The sequence below is a fragment of the Apodemus sylvaticus genome, chromosome 3, assembly GCF_947179515.1.
Source record: "Apodemus sylvaticus chromosome 3, mApoSyl1.1, whole genome shotgun sequence".
Lineage (NCBI taxonomy): Eukaryota > Metazoa > Chordata > Mammalia > Rodentia > Muridae > Apodemus > Apodemus sylvaticus.
The window spans coordinates 126,881,759-126,907,801 of record NC_067474.1 but is presented as its reverse complement, the minus strand read 5'-3'; the positions used below and the strand labels follow the sequence as shown (position 1 = coordinate 126,907,801).

General features: G+C 43.2%; 1 protein-coding gene across 1 annotated transcript in view; it reads right to left on the bottom strand.

Moving 5' to 3' along the window:
• The window catches only part of Agbl4 (AGBL carboxypeptidase 4), a 1,251,089-nt gene that overhangs the window by 126,285 nt on the left and 1,098,761 nt on the right, over positions 1-26,043 (bottom strand). The window lies entirely within an intron of this gene.

Sequence of the window (26,043 nt, the reverse complement as noted above, 5' to 3'; positions counted from 1 at the left end):
TGCCAGATATATTTTATACATATTTATAATCTTTAGAGCAATAAGTAGTTCATGCTCCTGTTCTAGAAGCAGACATTAAAGTTCTTAAAAGTTATGTAATGTGTTCAAGGTAAGTTAGTAGGTGATAACAGATGAGATTAGATTTCAGGCTTTTTTTTTGGTGGTAAAGAAGTAAGAAGGACCAGATTCCTTTCACACTGAACACCTAGAAAATTATGTCTTTGCATGTGGCTTAATAGTAAAACTCTGGGAAAGCCCTTTCTGCTGGAGCAGAACCTTGACAGATCTGCTGCAGTGAAGATTCCATCTCTTGATACTTCCCAGAGAAACAGTCACTCAGGGCAGTAGGTAAGTACCCCCCATCCCCTCCCACCTCTGGAGGCCCAGAGCTGCTGCCAGAGGTCCAACAGGACTCACTACCAGCAACCACCAAAAGCTCTGCCCTTCTGGATAGCAGCCCCCTTCCAATTCTTCTCCCCCTCACACTGCCGAAAGTCCTTTCTGCTAGGACAGAACCTCACGAGGTCTGCTGCAATGAAGACTCCATCTCCTGATACTTCCCAGAGAACCAGCCACTCGGGGCAGTTGAACCAGCCACTCTGGGCAGTTGAGAGAACAGGAATCCCAGGAGTACATATACACAGGCTTGCAGGACAGATAAGCCAAAATCAGAGACAGCAAGACCAGCTAACACCAGAAAAAACTAGATGGCAAAAGGCAAATGCAAGATCATTACCAACAGAAACCAAAGCAACATGGCACCATCAGAACCCAGTTCTCCCACAAGAGCAAATACTGAATACCCCCAACATATCAAGCAAGAGCTGGATTTAAAATCACATCTCATGATGCTGATAGAGGACTTCAAGAAGGACATAAATAACCCCCTTAAAGAAATACAAGAGAACATGGGTCAACAAGTAGAAGCCCTTAATGAGGAAATACAAAAATCCCTTAAAGAAATCTGGGATGACTAGAGTCAACAGATAGAAGCCCTTAAGGAGGAAACACAAAAATCCCTTAAAGAAACATAAGAGAACATGGGTCAACAAGTAGAAGCCCTTAAAGAGAAAACACAAAAATCCCTTAAAGAATTTCAGGAAAACACAAACAAACAAGTAAAGGAACTAAACAAAACTATCCAGAATCTAAAAATGGAAGTAGAAACAAAAAAGAAATCACAAAGTGAGACATCTCTGGAGATAGAAAACTTTGGAAAGAATTCAGGAGTCATAGACACAAGCATCAACAACAGAATACAAGAGATAGAGGAAAGAATTTCAGGTGCTGAAGATATCATAGAAAACATTGACTCAAGAGTCAAAGAAATGTGAAATGCAAAAAAGTTTGTAACCCAAAACATCCAGGAAATCCAAGACACAATGCGAAGACCAAACCTAAGGATTAAAGGTATAGAAGAGAGTGAGGATTTACAATATAAAAGGCCAGCAAATATCTTTAGCAAAATTATAGAAGAAAACTTCCCTAACCAAAAAAAAGAGATGCCCATGAACATACAAGAAGCCTACAGAACTCCAAACAGACTGGACCAGAACAGAAACACCTCCCATCACATAATAATCAAAACACCAAACTCACTAAACTATATATATATATATATCAGTTAGGGGAAAAGGGCAAGTAACATATAAAGGCAGACCTATCAGAATTATACCAGACTTCACACCGGAAACTATGAAGGCTAAAAGATCCTAGGCAGATGTCATATAGACCCTAGGAGAACATAAATGTCAGCCCAGGCTACTATACCCAGCAAAACTCTCAATTACCATAGATGAAGAGAACAAGATATTTCATGACAAAACCAGATTTACACAATATCTTTTCACAAACCCAGCGCTTCAAAGGATAACAGGTGAAAAATACCAACAGAAGGTTGGAAACTACACCCTAGAAAAAGTAATAAAATAATCTTTCAACAAACACAAAAGAAGATAGCCACACAAACAGAATTCCACCTTTAACAATGAAAATAATAGGAAACAACAATCACTTTTCCTTAATATTTCTTAACATCAATGGTCTCAATTCCCCAATAAAAAGACATAGACTAACAGACTGGATACATAAACAGGAAGCAAGATTTTGCTGCATACAAGAAACTCACCTCATTGGCAAAGACACTCATTACCTCAGAGTCAAAGTTTGGAAAACAAATTTCCAAGCAAATGGATCCAAGAAACAAGCTGGAGTGGCCATACTTATAGTGGACAAAATCGACTTTCAACCAAAAGTTGTCAAAAAACATAAGGCGGGACACTTCATACTTACCAAAGCAAAGATATACCAAGATGAACTCTCAATTCTGAACATCTATGCTCCAAATGCAAGGGCACCCATATTCATAAAAGAAACCTTACCAAAGCTCAATGCACACATTGCACCCCATACAATTATAGTGGGAGACTTCAACACCCCATTCACAACAATGGACAAATCATAGAAACAGAAATTAAGCAGAGACACAGTGAAACTAACTAAAGTTATCAACCAAATGGATCTAACAGATATTTATAGAACATTCCATCCTCAAACAAAAGAATATACCTTCTTCTCAGCACCTCATGGTACCTTCTCCAAAACTGACCATATAATTGGTCACAAAACAAGCCTCAACAGATACAGGAATGTTGAAATAATTCCATGCACCCTATCAGATCACAATGGCCTAAGGCTGGTCTTGAGTTCAAACAAAAGCAACAGAAAACACACATACATATGGATGTTGAATAGTGCTCTACTCAATGATAGTTTGGTCAAGGAAGAAATAAAGGAAGAAATTAAAGACTTTTTAGAATTTAATGAAAATGAGGACACATCATACCAAAACTTATGGGACACAATGAAAGCAGTGCTAAGAGAAAAACTCGTAGCTCTAAGTGCCTCAAAATAGAAATTGGAGAGCTTACACTAGTAGCTTGATAACACACCTGAAAGCTCTAGAACAAAAAGAAGCAAATACACCCAAGAGGAGTAGATGGCAGGAAATAATCAAACTCAGGGCTGAAATAAACCAGATAAAACAAAAAGAACCATACAAAGAATCAACAAAACGAGGAGCTTGTTCTTTGAAAAAATCAACGAGATAGATAAACCCTTAGCTACACTAACCAGAGGGATCAGAGGCACTACCCAAATTAATAAAATCAGAAATGAAAAGGGAGACAAAGCAACAGAAACTGTGGAAATTAAAAAAAATCATCAGATCCTACTACAAGAGCTTATACTCAATAAAACTGGAAAATCTGGATGAAATTGGCAATTTTCTAGATACATACCAGGTGCCAACGTTAAAACAGGATCAGATAAACCATATAAATAGTCCCATAAGTCCTGAGGAAATAGAAGCAGTTGTTAATAGTCTCCCAACCAAAAATAAAAAATAAAGAAAGCCCAGGACCAGATGGATTTAGTGGGGAATTCTATCAGATCTTCAAAGAAGAGCTAATACCAATACTTCTCAAACTATTCCACAAAATTGAAACTCAAGGAACACTACCCAACTCATTCTACAAAGCCACAATAACACTTATACCTAAACCAAACAAAGACCAAACAAGGAAAGAGAACTTCAGACCAATTTCCCTTATAAACATCAGTCCAAAAATTCTCAACAAAATCCTGGCCAACGGAATCCAAGAATACATAAAAACAATTATCCACCACTATCAAGTAGGCTTCATCCCAGGGATGCAGGCATGGTTCAATATACTGAAAACCATCAATGTAATACATTACATAAACAAACTCAAAGAAAAAGACCACATGGTCATTTCATTAGATGCTGAAAAAGCTTTTGACAAAATTCAGCATCCCTTCATGATAAAAGTATTGGAGAGATCAGGAATTCAAGGCCCATACCTAAACATAGTGAAAGCAATATGCTGTAAACTGGTAGCTAATATCAAACTAAACAAAGATAAACTTGAAGAAATCCCACTAAAATCAGGGACTAGACAAGGCTTCCCACTCTCTCCCTATCTATTCAATATAGTACTTGAAGTCCTAGGAAGAACAATTAGACAACAAAAGGATCTCAAAAGTATACAAATTGGAAGAAAGAGGTCAAAGTATCACTATTTGCAGATGATATGATCATATACTTAAGTGACCCCCAAAATTCTGTCAGAGAGCTCCTAAATCTGATAAACAACTTCAGCAAAATGGCTAGATATAAAATTAACTCAACCAAATCAGTAGCCTTCCTCTACTCTAATGATAAACAGGCTGAGAAAGAAATTAGGGACAGGACACCCTTCACAATAGTCACAAATAATATTACATACCTTTGTGTGACTCTAACCAAGCAAGTGAAAGATCTGTATGACAAAAACTACAAGACTCTGAAGAAAGAAATCGTAGAAGCTCTCAGAAGATGGAAGGATCTTCCATGCTCATGGACTGGAAGGACTAATATAGTAAAAATGGCCATCTTGCCAAAAGCCATCTACAGATTCAATGCAATCCCCATCAAAATCCCAAATCAATTCTTCAAAGAGCCAGAAAGAACAATCTGCAAATTCATTTGGAATAACAAAAAACCCAGGATAGGGAAAACTATTCTCCAAAACAAAAAATATACTGGGGGAATCACCATCCCTGATCTCAAACTCTACTACAGAGCAATAGTGATAAAAACTATATGGTATTGCTACAGAGACAGGCAGGCAGATCAATGGAATAGAACTGAAGACCCAGATATGAATCCACACACCTATGGTCACTTGATATTTGACAAAGGACCTAAAAACATCCAATGGAAAAAAGACAGCATTTTCATCAAATGGTGCTGGGTCAACTGCAAGTCAGCATGCAGAAAATGCAAATCCACCCATTCTTATCTCCTTGTACAAAGCTCAAGTCCAAGTGGATCAAGGACCTACACATAAAACCAGATATAGTGAAGCTTCTAGAGGATAAAGTGGGGGAAGAACCTTGAACATGTGGGCACAGGGGAAGATTTCCTGAATAGAACACCAATGGCTTCTGCTCTAAGAACAAGAATCGACAAATGGGACCTCATAAAACTGCAACGTTTCTGTAAGACAAAGGGCACTGTCAATAGGACAAAACGGCAACCAACAGATTGGGAAAAGATCTTTACCAATCCTACATCTGATAGAGGCCTAATATCCAATGTATATAAAGAACTTAAGAAGTAGACTCCAGAATGTCAAATAATCCTATTTAAAAAATGGGGTACAGAGCTAAACAGGGAATTTTCAACTGAGGATACTGGAATGACTCTGAAGCACCTAAAGAAATGTTCAGCATCCTTAGTTATCAGGGAAATGCAAATCAAAATAACCCTGAGATTCTGCATCATACCAGTCAGAATGGCTGAGATGAAAAACTCAGGGGACAGCAGATGCTGAAGAGGATGTGGAGAAAGAGGAACACTCTTCCATTTCTGGTGAGATTGCAAGCTGGTAAAACCACTCTGGAAATCAGTTTGGCGGTTCCTCAGAAAATTGGACATAGCACTACCTGAGGACCCAGCTATACCACTCCTGGGCATATACCCAGAAGATGCTCCAACATGTAATAAGGACACATGCTCCACTATGTTCATAGCAGCCTTATTTATAATAGCTAGAAGCTGGAAAGAACCTAGATATTGTTCAACAGAGGAATGGATACAGAAATTGTGGTATATATATACACACAATGGAGTACTATTCAGGTATTAAAAACAGTGAATTCATGAAATTCTTAGGCAAATGGATGGAACTAGAAAATGTCATCCTGAGTGAAGTAACCCAATCACAAAAGAACACATATGGTATGTGCTAACTGTTAAGTGGATATTAGCCCAAAAGCTCAAAATAAACATGTTACAATTCACAGACCACAGGAAGCTCAAGAAGGAAGACCAAAGTGGGGTGCTTTGGTTCCTCTGAGAAAGGAAACAAAATATTCACAGGAACAACTATGGAGACAAAATGTGGAGCAGAGACTGAAATAAAGGCCACCCAGAGACTGTCCTACCTGGGGATTCATCCTATAAACAGTCACCAAACCCCAAAACTACTATGGATGACAAGAAGTGCCTACCGAAAGGAGCCTGCCATGGTTGACTTTTGGAGAGGCCCTGCCAGAGCCTTACAGATACAGAGGCAAATACTGGCAGCCAACCATTGTGTGAGAAGATGGGTTGGGTGTTTTCAGGGAGGGGAAAACTGTGAAGGGGTATAACATTTAAAATGTAAATGAAGAATAAATTCAATAAAAAATAAAAAGTAAAAAAAAAAATAGTAAAACTCTGGTCTAATACATGTAAAGGACATTGGTGTGACTCCTGGCATTGGAAAAAGAACAAGAAAATATCGAAAAACCAAATACAATATACAGAACAAACACTTTTAGATGTTGAATAAGACTAGAGGCAGTACTAGAATAAGCATGAGGAAAGGAGACAAGACATGCCTCATGGTTGCCCTGTCTTTTTTCTGATGATCTATCAGACAGTGAAGACCAGGGTGTGATATCCTGAGCATACCATGGAAGTCTCACTGAGATTCAAGGTTAGAAGGTAGCTGTTGTGGAGAGACTCAGAAAATTCCAGCAGAGAAAAAAAGTTCCAGAAGTATATAAGGGGCCCTCTTGAGTCTCTGTTAGATCCCAAACTTTGTGCTTACATAGGATGAAGCTTCAAGTTATAGTTTGGATCTAGAGTATGTTTAAGACATAGCCCCAGGCTTATGCTATGTCTGGAAGATGGGAGACCCTCAAAGCCAGTAAAGCCTGGGAGAGGCAAGTAGGGATTTTTAGGATGTGCTTTTTAATGTTAGGGACCTAGACCCAAAGTCTCTCTGCTATGTCCCCTAGCTTGCATGAAGCAGTAAGGAAATGTTTTGAGCTTCTGACTCCAAAGAATATATTATTTTTGATTATGCGGGAAGAGTAAGAACTCAAAAAGGCTTAGTAGTAGGGCTAAATTACTCTAGACAGACCCTAACAAGGCTGTAAAAACATCGGAAAAGAACAAAACTGGGGAAAAGAAAGTTAACTTCTTGATATATGGAGCCCAACTCTTATGAAAGGAAGACAACAAAATTCAGACACAAAGAAATGTATATACTGTGTAGAAATATAGGATCTGAATCAGACTGCAATATCTTTCTGCTGCTAGAAAAATTTAGCCTGTATAATAAAGTTCAACCATTATAAAAAGGTATTATATATATGCATATATACATATGTATATATCATCACCTAAACAAACACACACATCCAAACAATAGCCAAGACAACCCTCCTAATGGGGAACAGATACTCAGCTATTGGTAGAAGGGCTGGTTGACACACAACAGAAGAACAACCTGAAGGAAATTTAGGAAGAAACAGAAAAATTGGATTAAAGGAGCCCTGTCTGTGTGAGAGGATGGGGAGAGGGCACATAAAAAAATCAACAGGTGTTCTCTTAAAATGCTGGCCATAGGTTGTTTTTAATGTGGTTGATCATCACAACAGATACACTAATGTCATACATGAGAATAAAAGCATTGACTCTTGCAGGCAAAGAGATGGTTCATCAGTTAAGAGCAGGATCTGGGCTTGGTTCCTAGCATTCACATACTGAAATGAATACCAGTTGTATCGCTAGTTATAGAGGATCCTACGCCCTCTTGGGGCTCCTGCAGGCCCTGCATGCATAGGTTGCACATACATACAGCAGGTAAAATTCCCATACACATAAAAATAATATAAAAACAAAACAAAAAACCCCAAACCAAAAATCTTTATTGTCCTAAAGCTGGGTGTGGTGGTATACACCTTTAATCACAGCACTCAGAAGACAGAAACATAATCTCTGTGAGTTCAAGTTCAGCCTGATATATGTAGTGAGTTCCAGGACAGTCATGGTGCATAGAGCAATCCTGCCTCAAAACAAAACAAAACAAAACAAAACAAAACAAAACAAAACAAAAAACAAAAATAAACAAATGAATGAATAAAAATTTTGTCCTAAAGACTTGTGGTTTGTTTGGGGTGACCAGCAAGCACATGGGGCTTTCAATTCTCTCGATGGCAGCAGAAACATAGTGGACCATTGTACATGAGAACTTCTCATTCTTGCTGGGCATCTTTGAGGAGAGAAAATGCATTTATAGTCTCAAAGAAGAGTTAAATACTTGTACATTTCCTGAACAGAATATAAGCTACTTCAGGGAGAAAATAATGTTTATTGGTAAATATCTAATATCTTTCCTATGAGCCTGTTTGGAATAGGTACCCAGGAACAGGTTGCTAAATTAATAAGTGAAAATATCTGTATAGATATTTATAGATAGAAAGAAGTTTGGACACGGGTTATTTAATTTAAATCGTCATGGTGCTCTTGTGAGAATAGGTGTGTTCATGCCACAGGTAAGAGGTCTGCGGCCTACAGGAGGATCGGTCACACTTAAGGTCAGGCTGCTAGCAGTTAAGCCTCATCTCTGAGCCTGAGTCCCTTCTCTATCCTGTTTGCCTTCTGGATTCAGTAACATTATACAGTTCTGCATCTGCTGCATTTCCATCTGCAGTGTACACAAGAGACTTTAGTTTCATTTTTTATTGCTGATGGAAATTGAACTACTGTCTTAGTATTTATATTGCTTTTTCACTTAAAAATGTTTAATTCCCCACCCCAAATGCTTTTTAAAATTGTTACCTAATACTGACCCCATCTATCCCAACAGTCCAGAAATGATGAATAACATTACTGAGGCCCTCAGCGAAGGCTAACTTTATAGATGCCTCCCCTGACCCAGTAGCAACTCAATTGCATTCTACATTTCTGCTGACCACAGGGAAAGACAAAACAGGCATTCTATTTGCACACTAATTTTACTGAGCCCCTGTGACTTCATAAAATGATAACGTGGGGCTAATAAAAATCAAGCCTCTCTGGCACTAATATAAGCAAATGTTGATGCAGGCAGGTAACAAATTGCTTTGTCATTTAGGAGACCATAAAAGAGCATTATAATCATCTTTAGGCAAAATGGATGGGTCGTCTTTGCTTAGCTTTTAGCTTTCATTTGCAAAATCAATTTAAGGTAATGTAGCAGCTCCGAGGTGGTGTGACATGGGGCCGTCCTCATCCCTCCTGTCACCAAATCCCCAGACTCCTGTATGCAAAGACAATTAAACATATTCTTGGTTGAGGCAGCAGGGAAGATGACGGATGTGTCTTGAACAAAGCCAAGATGGAACAGAACACAAACAATGAGAACAGAACAGTCCACAGAGGATGGTGAAAACAGAGAACTCAAGGAGGTCACCATATTCAAGGACACAAAAACAGTGAGTTTTGTACAACATCCCTAACTCATATGTGCACGTACAGTTATGCATGCATGTGCACACATGAGGACACACAAGCACACACACCCATGCAGAGAGAGACAGAGAGAGACAGAAACAGAGAAAGACAGAGAAAGAAAGACAGAGAGAGGGAGGGGAGGGCTTGTCATTGTAGCCCTTGTTACCCCCAAACCCTTATTCCTAAGATTGAACACCTAATCTGGTGACCAGGTACTAGCGATTATTTGTTTATTTTACAGAAAAATAAAGCCCAAAAGATTTAGTGGCCTACCCTTTTCTTTATACCTAATGATTAGGTGGCAGAGCCAGAATCCTAACTCAGGAGAAAACCGTGTTCTTAATCTCCATGCTACCCTATAAAGGACATTAACACAATGCCATTCTAAAAGCAGTTACATAATATTTAATGGATATCTATTCTGTGTCAAATATTTCATATGCCTAATCATATTTGACTATCACAGATACCAAATGAAGCAGCCTCCTATGATTTCATCCCTTTCTTATAAGTTAGGAAATCAAGATCTACAAACATTGTCTTGACTAGATTTGCTAATGTGGGAGCCAGTATTAGACCTGAGTCATTTACGAATCTCTAATTATTTTCTTAACTACTACATTGGGCTGACTCTTGGAGATCATATAGGGTTTGTGATTGATCTCGTTGTTATAACCACTAATTTGTTGCTACTGCCTTGGTTTCAGATTTTTCACACGAGTATCATGGTACAGACCAAAGCTGGCTTAGAACTCTATATAGTCCAGTGCTCTCAAATTCCCTGTTCTCCTGCCTAAGCCTCCCAAGTGCTGGGGTATAGATGTGTGCGACCATGCTCAGGCCCCATCAATTCTTTGTTAATCTCCACTTGCAAGACGTGGCTTTTAGCTTCAGTATGCACTAGGCTGACACAGTTCCATCTGAAAATGGAACACCAGATGAGCTATTGAGAGTGGGGTGACCCTAGCTGAGACTTTGTGAGGCACTATGACAGAAAACTTGATAAGACTGAATGGGTTTAGAAACCCCAGAACCTCACAAAGGATGACTGACTGTAGGCATTTTATTTACCACCTCCTCCCCCCACCAGATTCCTGGCCTGGAATAGGTGACCACAGCTCTATGTCCAGTGTCAATTGGGCACCCGGGGTTAGGGAGCCCCAGCTTTGGCCCCAGCCTGAGTCTTTCTCACCTGGGCTAAGGCCCCCATCTTAGGATGTATTTCCCATCCCCTCAGCATTGCATTAGTTCTTTCCACAAGCCCAGAAGCCAATGGCAGCTGTGAGTAAAATTCAGTCTAATATCCTGCATTTCATCTGCTGACCGGAATTCACACACCCCAGCATCAAAGACAAACACAGAATATGGAGCCTGAAGAGGCTATCTCACGAGGCCAGTTAGGACTTGCCCATGAGGGATGGGGACACCAACCCATGCAAAACCTTTGAACCAAAATTTGTACTGTCTACAAGAAGTAGAAGGACTAACTCAATTTGAGACCCATTCCATGGGAGAGAGTCAACCCCTGACACTATTAATGATATTCTGATGTTCTTGCAGATAGGAGCCTTGCAAAGCTGTCTTATGAGAGACTTCATTCAGAAGCTGATAGAAACAGTTGCAGAAACCCACAGCCAAACAACCAGTAGAGCTTGGGGAGTCTTGTAGAAGGGTTGGAGGAAGGAATGAGGGAGCCAGATGTCAAGGACACCATAAGACCTACAGAGTAAACTAACTTGGGGCTATTGGGGCTCATAGAGATTGAACAACCAACAAAAGAGTATGCATGGGCTGGACCTAGGCTTCTTACATCTATGTAGCTGATGTTCAGCTTGGTCTTCGTGTGGGTTCCCTAATAACTGGAACAGGAGACTCTCTTCCTGACTCTCTTGTGGGCCTTTTGATCCCTCTCCCACAGCTGGGCTGCCTTGTCTGGCCTCAGTGGGACAGGATGTGCTTAGTCCTGCTGTGACTTGATGTACCATTGTAGGTGGGTATAAATCAGGGCCTCTGCTTCTCTGAAGAGAAAGGGAGGGGGAGGTGTGTAAAGGTGGGGTTTGGAGGAGAGAAGGGAGGGGGCTGTGATCAGGCTATAAAGTGAATAAATTAATAGAGCAAAATGGAACACTATAAAGAAATAATATAGCACTTTTGATATTGGGCTGTAAAAGTATGTCTTGGGTATGCATGTTTACTCTTGAACCACTTACTTCTGAGGAAACCAGATGTGGTATCACAAACACACTCACGTAGACCATAGAGAAGATCACTATGGCTACGGTGAGAATAGCCAAGAAGAACTTATGTTTGAATGTGTTTGGCAGGATCTTTTAGTCTTTTAGACTGTAGCCTTGACTAAAACTTCTCTGTACTCTCAGGAGAGACCCCCAGCTGGAATGACCCACTAAATGTTCCCACATTGTTGACCCCCAGAAACCAAGAGAGAATAAATGCTTGTTGCTTTGAGTCGCACTAGCATAAGCCTTGCCAGTTCATCCTGCAGCCTGACTTCAATGTGGGCCTTCTACAGTGCCCACAGAAACACGCCACTTCCCCTGCTCAAGACTCCATCAACTTTCTCTTGTCTTCAGCATAAGTCCGGCTTCATTGGCCTGACTCTCATCTCTGGCACATGATGGCAACATTCCTGTCCATCATATTCCACAGGCTCTGACCTCAGTTCGCCCTGGCAGTCTTTCCCTCATGCCATGCTTTCTCACACATCCACTCTGGGCACATGTTTTCTTCCCTGTCTTGAATGCCAGCCTCTGTCGCGTGTCTGGGTTCCTCCTACTCAGCCTTCAAGGCTCAATTTGGATGCACCTGCTCTGAGAAGGAAAAAGGAAACTTAAGTTCACTAGGGACTTGGCTCTGTCTTCCTAGGTGTTAATGGTTAATGCTGTATTTTATCTGATTTTATCGGCACAATACATGTCAGGCTAAAGGTAATGTTAAAATATCACTGTTGCTGACAATGAAAATAGAACAGGAACAGAGAATCACAGTAAGAACACGATCAAGGTGCAGAATTGTTTTTAAGTAATTCTATGAGAAAGTGTAGGTGTGGGGCGATGCATCCAGTCTTCTTGGAGAAAGTGGCAAGACAGTAAATACATCCAGGTAACCATGTGACTCCATTTGATCTGAGGCACTCAGGGGTAACTCAGCTGGGCTGCTGATTTCTGCAGGAGAGAAGAGCTGGATGAGGGACAGTGGACAAGACATTGTTCTTGGGTCAAATGGAACACGAGCTTCCCTGAGCTCTGAGTCTTTGGACAAACTCCCTTTTATGAACCCTAGTTCTCCCAAGTGTAAAATGGGAGTGATATCTAGGTCACAAGACAAGCCTCAAATAAGTGGCTTCATGTCCCTTGTTAAGTGATATTGCCCATAACAACAGGTGCTATTCGTTGAGTGACAAGCACAGGGTGGGGGATCCTCAGCAACATAGCCATCTTTAACTATACAATTCTGCTACAGGGCACTGAGCTGGGCTATTAGCAGCATCCATCCACCCCTCTCCTCTCCCCCAACCACTGCCAATAAAAAGTATCCTCAGATATTATCGCTGAATGCCCCATGTTTCCTTGGAGGCAAAATTGGACCTGGCTGAGAACCAATCCCTTGTAAGAATACATTATTCAAGAGGAAATAATCTTTCCCAAGGAAGAACACACCGACTGTTTACCCAATGCCAAATGGTCAGCACTGAAAGCATACACATGCAAGTAGCATTATACGGACTGCACAGATTGAGCTGACTTAGCGGTGACAGTGACTTTAAGCAATGCCTTGGGAGCTCTGGCTGAAGGAGCTCCAACTGAGGAGGCAAGAGAGCTAATTCTGAGTTCTGTACAAAGGGATGTTCCATGCAGCGGGGCGGAGCCTTGGTGGAGCTTGAGCACTTGTTCCAAGGAGAGTCTCAGCTCTGAGCTGTCAGCCACTGGGGACTGAGGGCCTGAATAACACACACACACACACACACACACACACACCACAGGTTATGACAACCTTTTGGACAAGGTGTTTGGGCAGATCAGGCAGAGCTAAGATCCCAAAGACATGAATGCCAAGGGCCATGGTCCTTCTTTTACTATTAAATTTAGCACATGCTGACCATGAGTCAGACCTTGAGTTGGTTCCCAAGGACATAGAAAGACATTAGATACTGTCCCCGTCATCATGCAGCCCAACTACAAGGGAAGGATGCTCAAGCCTAGCTCTGGGGTTATGAACTTGTACTAGAGAGCAGGAAAGATCAGTTCGAGTCAGGCTGTGTGCACTTACATGGCCTGAAATTCTGGGGTCTTTTATTTCCTTCCCTGAGACCTGTGGATACTATGGGTCTTGACTTCATTAGAACCTTGTAAGAATTAAATAAAATGGTCCATCAGGTCTATGCCTACTAGGTGTTCAAATTTGATGCCTGGCAATCAGACCATTTGATCCAGCTGCCTCATCTTACAAGTGTGAGGACTGGAGTCAGTGGGCAATCCACGACAGGACAGCCAGGACTTTGCTCAGCACGTAGGACACAGTAGGGACTGATAAATAAAGCTTTAGATTGTTGTAGAATTGGCCTTGTCTTTTGGTTGAGTGACTTGTCAGCACCCAGTGCTCAGCTTTTGAGGGCTACCACCCCAGGCCTGAGGGAATTCCTGGCTGTTGCAGGCTTATTTGTAAATGCAAATTGAATCACACTGTGTACCCTTTAGCAACAAGGGCAAAGAAAACAGTTTCCCTGGGAAAAGAGGGCCAGGGGATGTGAGAGCTAGGATGAAAGTGGAAGACAATGCGTTCTAATCAAACTTGATAAATATGTAAATTAAAGCAGCTAAACAGTTGGCTTTGACAAATGACTTCTCTGTAATGGATTCTTCTGTCTTGCGAGGCGAGAGAGTTCAGCCTGCCTGTTAGTCACAGTGAGAGCCCTCTCTTGCTTTCTCAGCAGTGTGGGAGGGTGGGGCAGCTACTTAGGTGCTCTGTGGCACAGGAGGGAATAGCTTCTTTTGTGATTTTAGGAGCAGAAGCCATTCCTAAGTATCAGCTAGCTGCTGGGCATTGCTGCCATCAGCCCTGCAGGAGAGGTGAGAGCCCCGTCCCTTAAATGAAAAGTTAGAAGAAGGCCACCCTCACCAGACTCGAGAGCATCTCGTGATCAAAGCATACATTTGATCAAAAACATACATTCTGTCCTTCCAATACTCTTAACATAAGAACGGCTCACTGATTCAGTCTTAAAATTGTTGGGGATTTTTTTCTCTCCCATCCCAGGACCTGGCAGCATGGAAGTCTTTAGAAAGGTCTATTCCCTAGCTTGCTATCCAGATCCAGCAGACTTCTTATTATGCCTTCATTCAACTGATTCCAGCTACCAAGTAAGTCACGTGACTGAAGGTTCAGCTGAGAAGGGGCAGACATGGTCAGCATAAAACTTCTCCGCAAGGCATAAGACAAGTGTCTTATTAAGTGATTGACTTCGGAGCTGGAGATATTCTGTGTTAATAATGAACCCAAATAACTGTGATGACAGTTGACAGTCAGGTGAGAGGAAAAGGGGAACAGCAGGTTTGGAGCAGTGCTGTGCTGACAGGCACATCATACCCTCTGTGGAACTGCACTGCGAGGCCAAGCACGTTGCCCATCGCTCATTGTCCAGGAAAACTCAGGCAGCAAGAGTTAGCTTTAGGGGTTTATTTTCCTATGTGTGTGTGTGTGTGTGGCATGCATTTATCAGTGTTCACGTGTATGTGTGCATTTGTATGTGCCTGTGTGTGCCTGTGTATATACCTCTTTGTCTCTGCCGCTCTCTCTCTCTCTCTCTCTCTCTCTGTGTGTGTGTGTGTGTGTGTGTGTGTGTGTGTGTATGGGGGGCGGTCTTGTCTTCCTCTCTCTTGCTCTCCACTGTATTTATTGAGGCATGGTCTCTCACTGAACCAGAAGTGTGTCTACCTAGCCAGCTTGCTCGGGGAATCTCTTCTCTCTCTCTCCAGTGGTGCTAGACTTACAGACTTACAGGGTATCTAACACCACACTCATCCAGCCTTTATATGAGTTCTGCAGATTCATAGAGAAAGTATTTTATCCAAGCTATCTCCCCAGCTCAGAGTTGGGATCAGGTTCGTTTCTTCCCATCCATCTCTGGAGACTTATTTTCTGAAACCTCGACAGAGAAAAGTTCATTCTCCAGCTCTGCTACATTAAGAGAGACATCATTCTGGACCTCATGTGTGCAGCACACACACACCCACACCCACCCACACACACACACACACACACACACACACCTGCTCCTCACTCAAACTTCTACAAATACCTGAATTTTTATAAAAGAAAAATGTTACAAGAATGGAAGTGCCAACAGAAATTCAAGTTCAATGGTCTACAGCCCTGGAAAGACACTATTAATATAATTTCCGCAAGCAGAGAAGCAATATATGTGAGCATTCCAGTGCTTGAGGAGAAGTTTAGAGAAGGGCAAAAAGTAACACGATCCCTGCTGGAGCATGTCTGCCTGCCTGACACTGGAGGAATTTAGATTTGAGGAGTGTTCTTTCTGTCCTATTGAGATCTTCATTGACTTGTATAAAAATACTACTTTCGATCTCAAATCCCCACTGGCATCTTTATATAAGCACAGAAAATGCTACTGGGCTTTGGAGATTTCATTTAATGAAGGAAAAGTATTTCTATTAAAGAGTATAATTTTTTTCTCTCTCTCTCAACACAACATCTTCAGAGGAGCCAGGGAAACTGAATTGTTCTGGGCTCTGAGAAAATAAATCAGCCTATTCTTTGCGCAGCACAGGAGGTGGATGAGCGGACTGTACACAGAAAGAATTGTAGTGGCCAGAAAGGCAAAGGTCCCGAACAGGCAGAAGTGGGAAGATTGCTTAAAATCCAGCTCCCCCCGGGCCCCCCCATGCCCCTGACTTTCCAGGTCAAGAGCACTGCAGCACTGTTTTGCTCACTGGGGAGTTATTTCTGTCTCCCCTGCCCGTGACGCTGCCTGGTCCCTTCCCCACGTACTGCAGCAGTTTGTGATACCCTCCTGCCCTCTGCAATCCATTCCTAGGAAGATGTTCTTGCTGTCCCGGCAATCGTGGGGATTGGGTAGGGGGCTTGCTTTGAATAAACAGGGGCTAACCAGGCTTCTCTCTCCACATGCAGTGGTCTCCTGGTCACCTCCCACTTCTTTCTTTTCTCTTCCCTGCTCTTCGTGGTTCCGTTAAGAACATTAGCTATTTTAGAACAGAGGGTTTGCCATTTTAGCTGCTGTGAACCCAAGTATAAAACAGCAGACATTATATGCGTATGCTGACTCCATATTAATGGAGTCAACAGATTATAGCCAAAGGTTGTTGAGTGGAATGAGCTGGGGAGGGGCGGCACCAGGGGACCTCAGTGGTTGGAGAGAGAGAGCATATCATCAGAGGAGATGTAGCTAGCTGATAGGTAAGAAGAGCCAGGCTCTAGAAAGTCCTCTGGATGGTGTAGCCTGACTTCTTCCCTGGCCCTAGGTTCTGGGTTAACGCTAAGGAGGTAAATAAATGTTTGGAGGGGAGAAATAAGTAAAGCTTTAGTGTAGCCATGTCTGATATCCAGTGTGGTTCAATCATTCCCCAACTATCTGGAAACTATAAGAGAGTGCCTTCTGGGTACCTCAGTCTCTTCTCCAGTAAGATGAGTAATAGTAACATGCATGCTATTGTGTGCTGAGAGGGCTAGATTGGCTAAAACACCAAAACCCAACAGTGCTTGTCACATGGTAAGCCTTCAAGGAACCTTGGCTGTTGGCACGTGTTTCTTGGGCTCCCAAACATTCCCAACCTGTGAAAGTTGCTCCCGTGCCATCAGCCACTGAGCCCCAGTCTCCCTTCCATCCTCAGCAATCCCTGTTGCAGCAATTTCTGGCAGGAGAACAGTCAATTGATACCCCGGCCCCACCCTTTCTCCTTTGGTGACTCTGAGTTTATGGGGCGGAAGCTGTCTTCCTCATCTTTTGCTGGCATTTGCTTCCTTTGTCTGAGACAGAGAAGGGCATTTTGACACCGTTGTTTTGATGTGAGAGTTTTGAAATGACTACATTTAAATGTAAAATTTGTTTTTGAAAATTACCAGTTAGTGTGTGAAACAGACTCTCACACCCACTGCATGGCTGATGTTACAGTCCTTCGTCTTGCCAATCCCTCACTGTTCTAGCCTCCTGCATTCCCAGCCCTGACCTGCAGCCTGCCATAGACAGTTCTGGTCCCTCCCTTCTTCTCTCCCTCCTTCGCCTCTGTGCTGGAGAGAGAGATGGGGTAGGTCTTGCTAGGACAAGAAGAGCTGGCCTGAAATGTCTTCTTGGCATATTATTTGGTAATGATTTTTTTAAGCCAACAATGTAATGGTTTGTTTTCTCAGCTGTGTCAAAATGTCCCTGTATCAAAGCAGCTATGCTGGAGCAGCTGCTTCAGTGCAGCTGAAATAAAAGGGCCATGTCGGTACGATATGAACTTTGCACAAGAAACCACCTGGCACGTGGCAAACCTAAATCACATTTCTGATGCACAGCAGTGGGGGTTGATTAATAAGCAATCAGCTACACTTGATGCCAATTCTCTCTGAGTAATAACTTTGGGTTCCAGGGAGGATGTTACCACTGCTGTGCGGATCCCAGGTGTTAAGGATGCTGCCTGGTATCATACAACGTCATAGGCGAGGAGTAGAGCTGAGTGAAGTCTGACTGACAGCAAGATTCTAAGAGGCGAGCGACTTGACTAAGGTCTCCCAGGAAAGTGACTTTGATGTTAAATCAGCAACTTACCGCTGCTTCTAATTTTTAACTAAAATATGGTTATATCACTTCCTACTTCCTCCCCTCCCTCCAACCTCTCCCATTCTCCCCTCTATCAAATTCACTTATCATCGACACATATGTATATAAACACGGGCTACTCAGTCCATTTAGTTAATTACATGCATATTGCTAAGGGCTGACCACTTGAGATTGCATGAACATTTAGAGCACTCATCCCCCTCTCTCAACAGTTTTTAAGTGTCTATAGATCTTCATCTATGGATAGGGCCCTGTGAGATTCTCCCCATTAGCCTACCAACTGGTGTTGTCATTATTGGGGTCTTATTTAAACTGCCATATTATTGATATTTCTCAGGTGTAGCTTCCCGGTCATTTCTAGAAGATACCATCTTGCTGCAGACTTACTAGTCCTATGGTTCTTACAATCTTTCTACCTCCTCTTCCAATGTCCCCTGAGCCCAGGTATAAGAGTCCTGACATGGATGTGTCAGTTGGGGCTAGGCAACCCTAGTCAGTTGTTCTCTGCATTTTGACTGGTTGCTGCTTTATGCAGTGGCTGCTATGTTCTGCAACAACAAAGGTTCTTTAATAAGGATTGAGAGCACACTTATATGGAGGAAAGCAACAGGGAATGCATTTAGAATGCAGGTAGGGATTATATTGGCTTAGGAAAATGACAGTAGTAAGTTCTGCTCTGAAGTCTGTGACTATGGGTCATTGTCTGTGTTTTACATTACAAAGCCATGGTTTCCCTAATGCTGTGTGGGCCCTATGTCCAGTTACACAGCTATTGGTTACTGTCAGGATATTAATGCCATCGCTGCACCTTTAGGGATATCTTGCCATGCTAATCATTGTTATAGCTCATAGGTGTCAAAACTAAGTAAGACTATTAATGCTCTCATCTTGGCAGATTGCATAGCACCTTGGGGAGGAGGCTTTGGAGTCAGATGCATCTCAGTTCCTCCAAATCACGTGGTCAAGTATGAGGTATCTTCACCAATAGAAACTCACCTTCAACTTTTAGAAACAACTTCACTGTCACTGAATCTTGACCATTTTCATCCTGTTCCCTGAATTCTGGGTCTTGGTGTTCCTACTGGGTTCACAGCTCAAATTCTGCAGAATACAGCAGAAACCACAGCATGCTTCTAGAGCTCTGCTATCAAACATGGGCTTAGCTAAGACTTGGGTAAAAGAAGTGTGCATGCATGCACACGCACATGTGCACTCACATGGATGTATAAACATATATAAATATTGATACCCATAAGGTTATCATTTATATGTACTATTACTGGGAGGAGGGACTCAAGAAAACGATGCTTCCAGTATTCAGGCACTATGAAGAACCACATCAACTGCTACCTGAGGCCAGGTACTGGGTCTGGTTTCATCATCTCTAGTGAAAACCATAAAACAGGATGGTTCCTCGGTGCCCTCTAGTTGTTATAGCCTGACACAGGACGACCTCAGAAGTGGCCAGATTGGTCACAACAGGTAAGAACATGAGGATGAGTAGACAAGCAATCATGCATGCATCAAGCAGACAATTTTCCACCATTGTCCCTTCCTAGAAACAGGAAAAAAACATACTTAGGATAATGGGTTGCTGTTTCACCAGAGCACTCACAAGAGAACAGGCCTATTGGATTTAAAGCAGAAATATAAGCCATGTGCATCAGGCAATGGAGAAAGGTATTGTTCAAAGGAAGAGGATTAAAGTATTTGCTATGAGAACAACAACAACAATAACAACACAAGCACACACACACATACGCTAGGCCTGAGGGCAGGGGAGGCATTGTAGCTCAGCTCCTGCTGTGTTCCAGGCACATGTGACAAGCACAGTCTAAGAGGAAGGCTCCACCCTGCATTCAGAGGAATGAAGTTCCCATTCCATCCTGCCATCAGGTTAGCCTGAGTAATGGACCCCAGACCACACAGCTGGCAAACAGCTGTGCCAGGGTGGGAACCAGGAAGCCTGGCTCACATCCTGCATTCTTTTCCTTCCATCTTGTCCCTTCCTCAGACCTATGTCCTTGGACTGTCACACTCAGTCATAGCAAAGAGCCAAGGGGGGCTGGTAATAGCCACAATCCAGACACAGATTCACTCCTAGATATTAGAAGACACCCACCCCCAGTCTGTTGTAGTCATTGATGTGGCAGATCCCTCTCAATTCTAGAAAAAAGTATCAAAGCTGACCTTTTGAGTGCTAGTGTGTAAGTATAGCAATACAGAGTGGGAACAGAACAGTAAAGCTACCAGGAGAGACTGGGCCACTAGGACACAGTTCTTAGCTGATCCCTTGAACACACACAAATGAAGCAGGTTATCAGGTAGCATCAAGGGTGCTATGTCAGGAGTTCTGAGGGACTGTGTCTGTCTATTTTAGAACATGGCAGCCTGGTAGTACCAGAATAGCCAGATCTGCTCCATATATCCAGTACCTAGGGACTGGTTGTTTGTCAGGTGATCACACTGGTTGGCCACAGTCATGGGACCTGCTTAACTCATCCCTTGACTTCTGCCAAGTGTCTCCTGATGCCACTCACTTGCCTTCTTCCTCAGTGCTTACTTAAGCCTGTCACACATCTGATAGTGGTGAGACAGGCTGGGAGTTACACAAAGATCAAATTGCACCAGCAGGACACATCCCTTCACTCCAGGGATTGAGCTGAGAACATTACAAATCAGGGCAACAACAACAACAAAACCCACCCTAAAACCTCTTCCATTCCATTTCCACTCCTGGGATCTGCTATGCTCTGGCCCTAAGCACTTCAGTTGGCAAGATGATAACCACAGTCCTGATCCCTGGCAACTTGTCAACCAGACACCAGGTGGCATTGTGACCACTGAAAACTGGTTTGTTCTTTAGATGTGAAGGCTGAGAAAAGTCCATAGAGTTAAGTAAAGACAGTATGGAGTTGATGGCAGATTCTAAGTTGGACAGCCCAAAGCAGGTAAAAGTGTCCCCAAGCCTCAAGGGGACCACACCCTGCTACCGGGTGAGCTGGCTCTGGAAGACTGAGATCACTTAAGAGTGTGTCTGCCTCTGCAGAGACTAACTAGCAGGTAGGAGGTGGAGACTTCTTTCTGAATGGAGTGAATGTGGCCGCCACAAGTGAATGTCCACTCGCTTACTCATCTTTAGCAGACCCACATTCTCCACCCACACTTTCCTCTGAAGTGTCCTTTCAAAGTCTTTCTCTTTAAGGCGAGTGTAGGAGTTCCAGGCAGCCATTTGCATTTCAATTCTAGAAATCATTAATATTTTAAAGCAGCCAGCACTAAGGCTTATTAACCCACTTACATACAGTCTCTACCTGTTAGAGGGAATCTTTCTATATGAGAGCTAATTGACCACGGGGTGATCCTCTGGCTTCTGTAGAAGCTCTGCTGTTAACCTCCAGACTTCCCAGTCTTGTTGTGGGGATGTATGTATATAGGCAATAAGAATTCTGAGTGCAGGGAGGAAGGAAGATCTTTGGCTCAGGATCAAGTATCTCAGAGAAGGCTCCTGAATAGAGAGGCTATAGGATACTCAGAGGATCTGTGCTCAGACAGTACTAGTCCTTGTGGCCACTAATTGAGGTTAAAACCCATGGCCTTGGAGTCAGTCAAGTCCAGAATAAAGGATCCCAGATCTTACGCCACTAACTGTGGGGCAAAAATTATGCCTGTCATTATCTGAGATCTTTGGGGTGTTTGGGTGAAGGTAGCTAGACAGGTATAGGTTGGTAGGGATTGGTTAGTGTAACCAAACCAAGATGGAGGCAGTCTCAGTGGATGTCTGAAGCTGTGGGCCTGCTGTTGTTCTTATCCCCCCCCCCCACATCTTTGCATTCCTCAGTGTGAGCAAGTCCCTTGAATTCCTACAGCCACCCTCTGGAGACTCAGTCATCCCTTATCTCATAGAGCAATCAGAGAATTAAGATGAGCTAGAAACTGATTCCCACGATTCACCACGAAGCTCTCTGCTCCTTGCTTGGGAGATGTCACTAGGATACAGAAGCAGTGAATATACTGTGTGTCCTGTAGGCCAGGTGGGCTACTTGTAGTAGTAGCATGCAAACCCCAGAGCATTAGATTTTCCTTCAGTATGTCTGCCCTGTTCTTTCCAGCTAGAAAGGCTGTGTATCTTGGCTTACAGAACTGTGCCATTGTATTTCTGTATGGACTGCACCTCTCCTATGCCTGTGTGACCTCCTCAAGTATGGGGACTGAGGTCTACCCCTTCCTGTCAATCCCTGACACCTAGCACAGTTTTTGGCACATCAGCACACTGTAATGACTGCAATACTGCAGCCCACATTTACTAGATGGAATTTTGAGAAAGCATTACCAACCAGATCAATTCCCAGAAGAAAATGTTTTCCAAAGGTCTTAGCCTGGACACATCAATATAAAAATGACACAGCTCTAATTTGCTTTCAGACTCAGACTGGGAAGAGGAACTTTGACCCTGTCAAAAAATGAGAACAAATTAAATTGAAACACAACGTCACTTCCCTTGTTGCAAGCTCTGGATTTCTAATTAATGTGCAGTGTGAAGCCAGGGGCTGCAGGGAGATCGGGAAGATGTTGTTGCTTCCTTGCAAACTGAGCAGGGCTCAGGATGGAGCTGGGTTGTTTGTTTTTCTTTCCTGGGCAAAACTGTGTAGGTCCACAGATAAGAGCAATCCCAGATGATTAGAAAAAAATAAGCGTCAGAAGCTGAGCTTGCATGAAAGAACATAAAACAAAACTGCTCTCCACACCATCACCCACCCACTCGGCCCCTGGAGTGCCAGCTAAGCCCCCAGGAACTTAGAAAAAATGGAATTTTCAACGCAGGCTGAAAGAGTGACAGTCACCTTGTAGAAACGCAAAGGAGGAAAGGCATTTGGGGCAGGAACTAAATGCCACAGTAGGCTGGAATTTGGGTAGCCAGGCTCCAAAACACTGATGTGGAGACTTCGAACTACAGGGACATCCTTTAGGGAAGAAGGGGCAATCAGAACAGTAAACAACTGGGGTGGGAGGGAAGCTGATTTTGAACAGACAAGAATGCTTGCTGGACAGATCCCTAGCTGACCTCCATTCTGTGCGGGACAGTAAGATCTGGGCTCACCAGCCAGTGACTCCCATACCTGTACACAACCTCCTGGAATGCCCACTGACACAGCAGATTCTTGGGCCCCACTCTAGACCCATGAAGTCAGACTCTCAAGCAAAGATCTTAGGCCTCTGTAAATTTGAAAGTACCCCAGGTATTTCTTAGGATAAGGATGTGGCAACCTCTGGCTTAGGATATTAACAGTGCTTTCCTTGCTGGAGCATCTAGAAAAAGGTGTGGCTGCAGCAAGCTACTTCACTACTCTTCCATTTACATATCTGTGTATTGGGGCCAGGAATCCCACAGGGACATGCTACCCTGGCAGAAGTAAGATGAGTGTATTCTCTGAGCAGACAGAGCCTGGCATTCAGTGTGTCTGAACGATCCTTGGAAGTGTGTGCAGGGTACTGTCCTCACAACCAGTTACTGAAGAATATCTAGAAACCCATCTTCCTGTTGTTAAGTATTGGCTTACAGATAATGACATCATTCCCCAGATGTTCTGGCCTACAAGGGGGAACATCAGAGGAGTAGGCTCTGTCACATCTCTGAACCAAGTACTTCTGGGTTCCAGAGTCCTCCTTAAACACTGGATGCCAGGACATAGATGCCCCTGGGTAAGCTCTGGCAAGAAAAGCCAGCATGTAGGCAACTCCTGGAGCCCCTGATGCAGCAAGCTAGTCTTCCAGATTTCCCTCTCTCCTCCTGGCTCTTTCCCAGCCTCTTGATGATCTCAGAAGGCCAGGCTCAACCCAGAGTGAGCCTAGTGCTGAGTGGGACTTGAGGAGCTGTCCTCCAACTCCCTCCATCCTATAGCCTTCACAAGGCTGCCAAGAGAAGATATAGCCTTGGAAGGGGGAATAGTGAGCTGGTCAGGAGACTGGGTGAGAGAGGGGCACAGCATATTACCTGTGCAGGTTAGTTTTACGTTGACTTGTCACAATCAGGGTCATTTGGGAAGAGGGTTCCTCAATTGAGAACATCTCCCCACCAGACTGACCTGTGGGTAAGCTTGTGGTGCATTTTCTTGACTCATAATTGATGTGAGAAGACCCAATTCCCTGTAGGTAACTGTCATCCCTAGTGTTAGGTCTCAAACCCAGCATGAATGAGGTGCCTCTTTAACATATCAAAGTAGACCTGGTCACCAGGTTCTCCCAGCATCCCTCAGTCCCTACCTGTTACAGGATGTGGCTGGCACAACACAGCCCCCATCCTAAGTTTATTCAGCCTTATTCATGCGTCACTGCAGTTGCCCTTCCCTATATATCCAGTCATTTTTGTTACCTGACTTTCTCATCTACCCTTTACTCTCCTTCTTCTCCCATCTCTCCTCTACCCTCCCTCCTCTTCTCACATGACCTAGCTCAGGCTCATGTATACTCTGGAACCTTCCATGTGCCTCTGGCTATGCTCTCCCTTTTATTTACAATAAACCCTCTCCTTCACCAGACCTAGGAGAAGCTGTGGCTTTCCTTTTCATTTCTTTCTTTCATTCGCCTGGGCTGGGGGCCCTGAGAGATCAATGAGCACAGACTGAGCAAGCAGTGAGAAGCAAGACAATAAGTAGCATTCCTCCACGGCCCCTGCGTCAGGTTGTGCCCCCAAACTGCTGCCTTGAGTACCTGCCTTGACTGGAGGCTGAACTACAAGCCATTAGCTGACACAAACCCTTTCTTCGCCAAGTTGCTTTTGGCCATGGTCATGGTCATGGTCATGGTCATATATATAGTGGGCTACTGAACTATAATCATGCCATCTCATGAACACACTTCTAAGAACACTTCAAGCGCTAACACTATTTTGAGTAAAACTGGTCTCTGGACAAGCCATTTCTCTCGACCAGCTCTAAGTTCCCATACAATGTGACCCTGAGCTAAAGTAAATGCTAACTGCCTGACCATTTAACTGTTATCTCTTAGCTTCTGTAAACAAGACTTGGTTACTGCAAATGTCCAGAGCTGCCTTTCTAGAGCTGCCTTTCTATATATGTCACAATTGCAGGGTTTTTTTCCCTTAAAAAGCAACCAAGTGGAGGTCAAAGGAAGAAGGTATCTCCCACTAATCTGGGACAGAGTCCAGCAGGCAGTGAATAAAGACCCCATTCGACTTCTTCTCTTCAGATACACCATAACAATCACAGTAATAGAAAAGTAACTAATACATCACTTGACTATAGCTGGAGCCTTTAATGAAGTTGGAAAAATAAGGTCACTAGGATGGGTCTAATCGAGGTGTCCTTTAGGAAGAGAAGCTTAGGGTACAGGTACTTGGATGAAACATAATGCAAAGACTGTTTCTGTCCTGTCTGAAGACAGAGGTTTCAGAGGCAACAGCCCACCAATGCTCTTGACCTGGGGTTGCCAGCCTCTAGAACTAGGAGACCATAGGTTAATGCTGTTTCAGCCCCTTGAACAGAGTATCTTTTCATTGTATCTGAATGAACTAATCTGTAGAAGCAGAGGTGAAGGCCCTGGTACTGGGCTCCTTCTCCAGCTCTTATATAATTTTCAAATTCATAAGAGAAGACGGCAGGCAGTGTGTCTCATGAGCTCCTCCAGGGAGATGCTAGACTAACAGCACGCCTGATATTATATACTAAATGTCTGGTTTGTGTTATCATCTTACTGCATAGCTTTGCAAATTCAGCTAGCTCTGTACCCACGTTGAACCTCTGTTTTATCACCTAGGAAATGTGAACCACAACGTTTTTTGTCTCTCATTTAAAAAACTGCCTGCAAGCAGCGAGGTAACAGATGAGAAGTTTAGAGAAGGCATGGGGTCGGGGGCAGATGAGGCTAACCC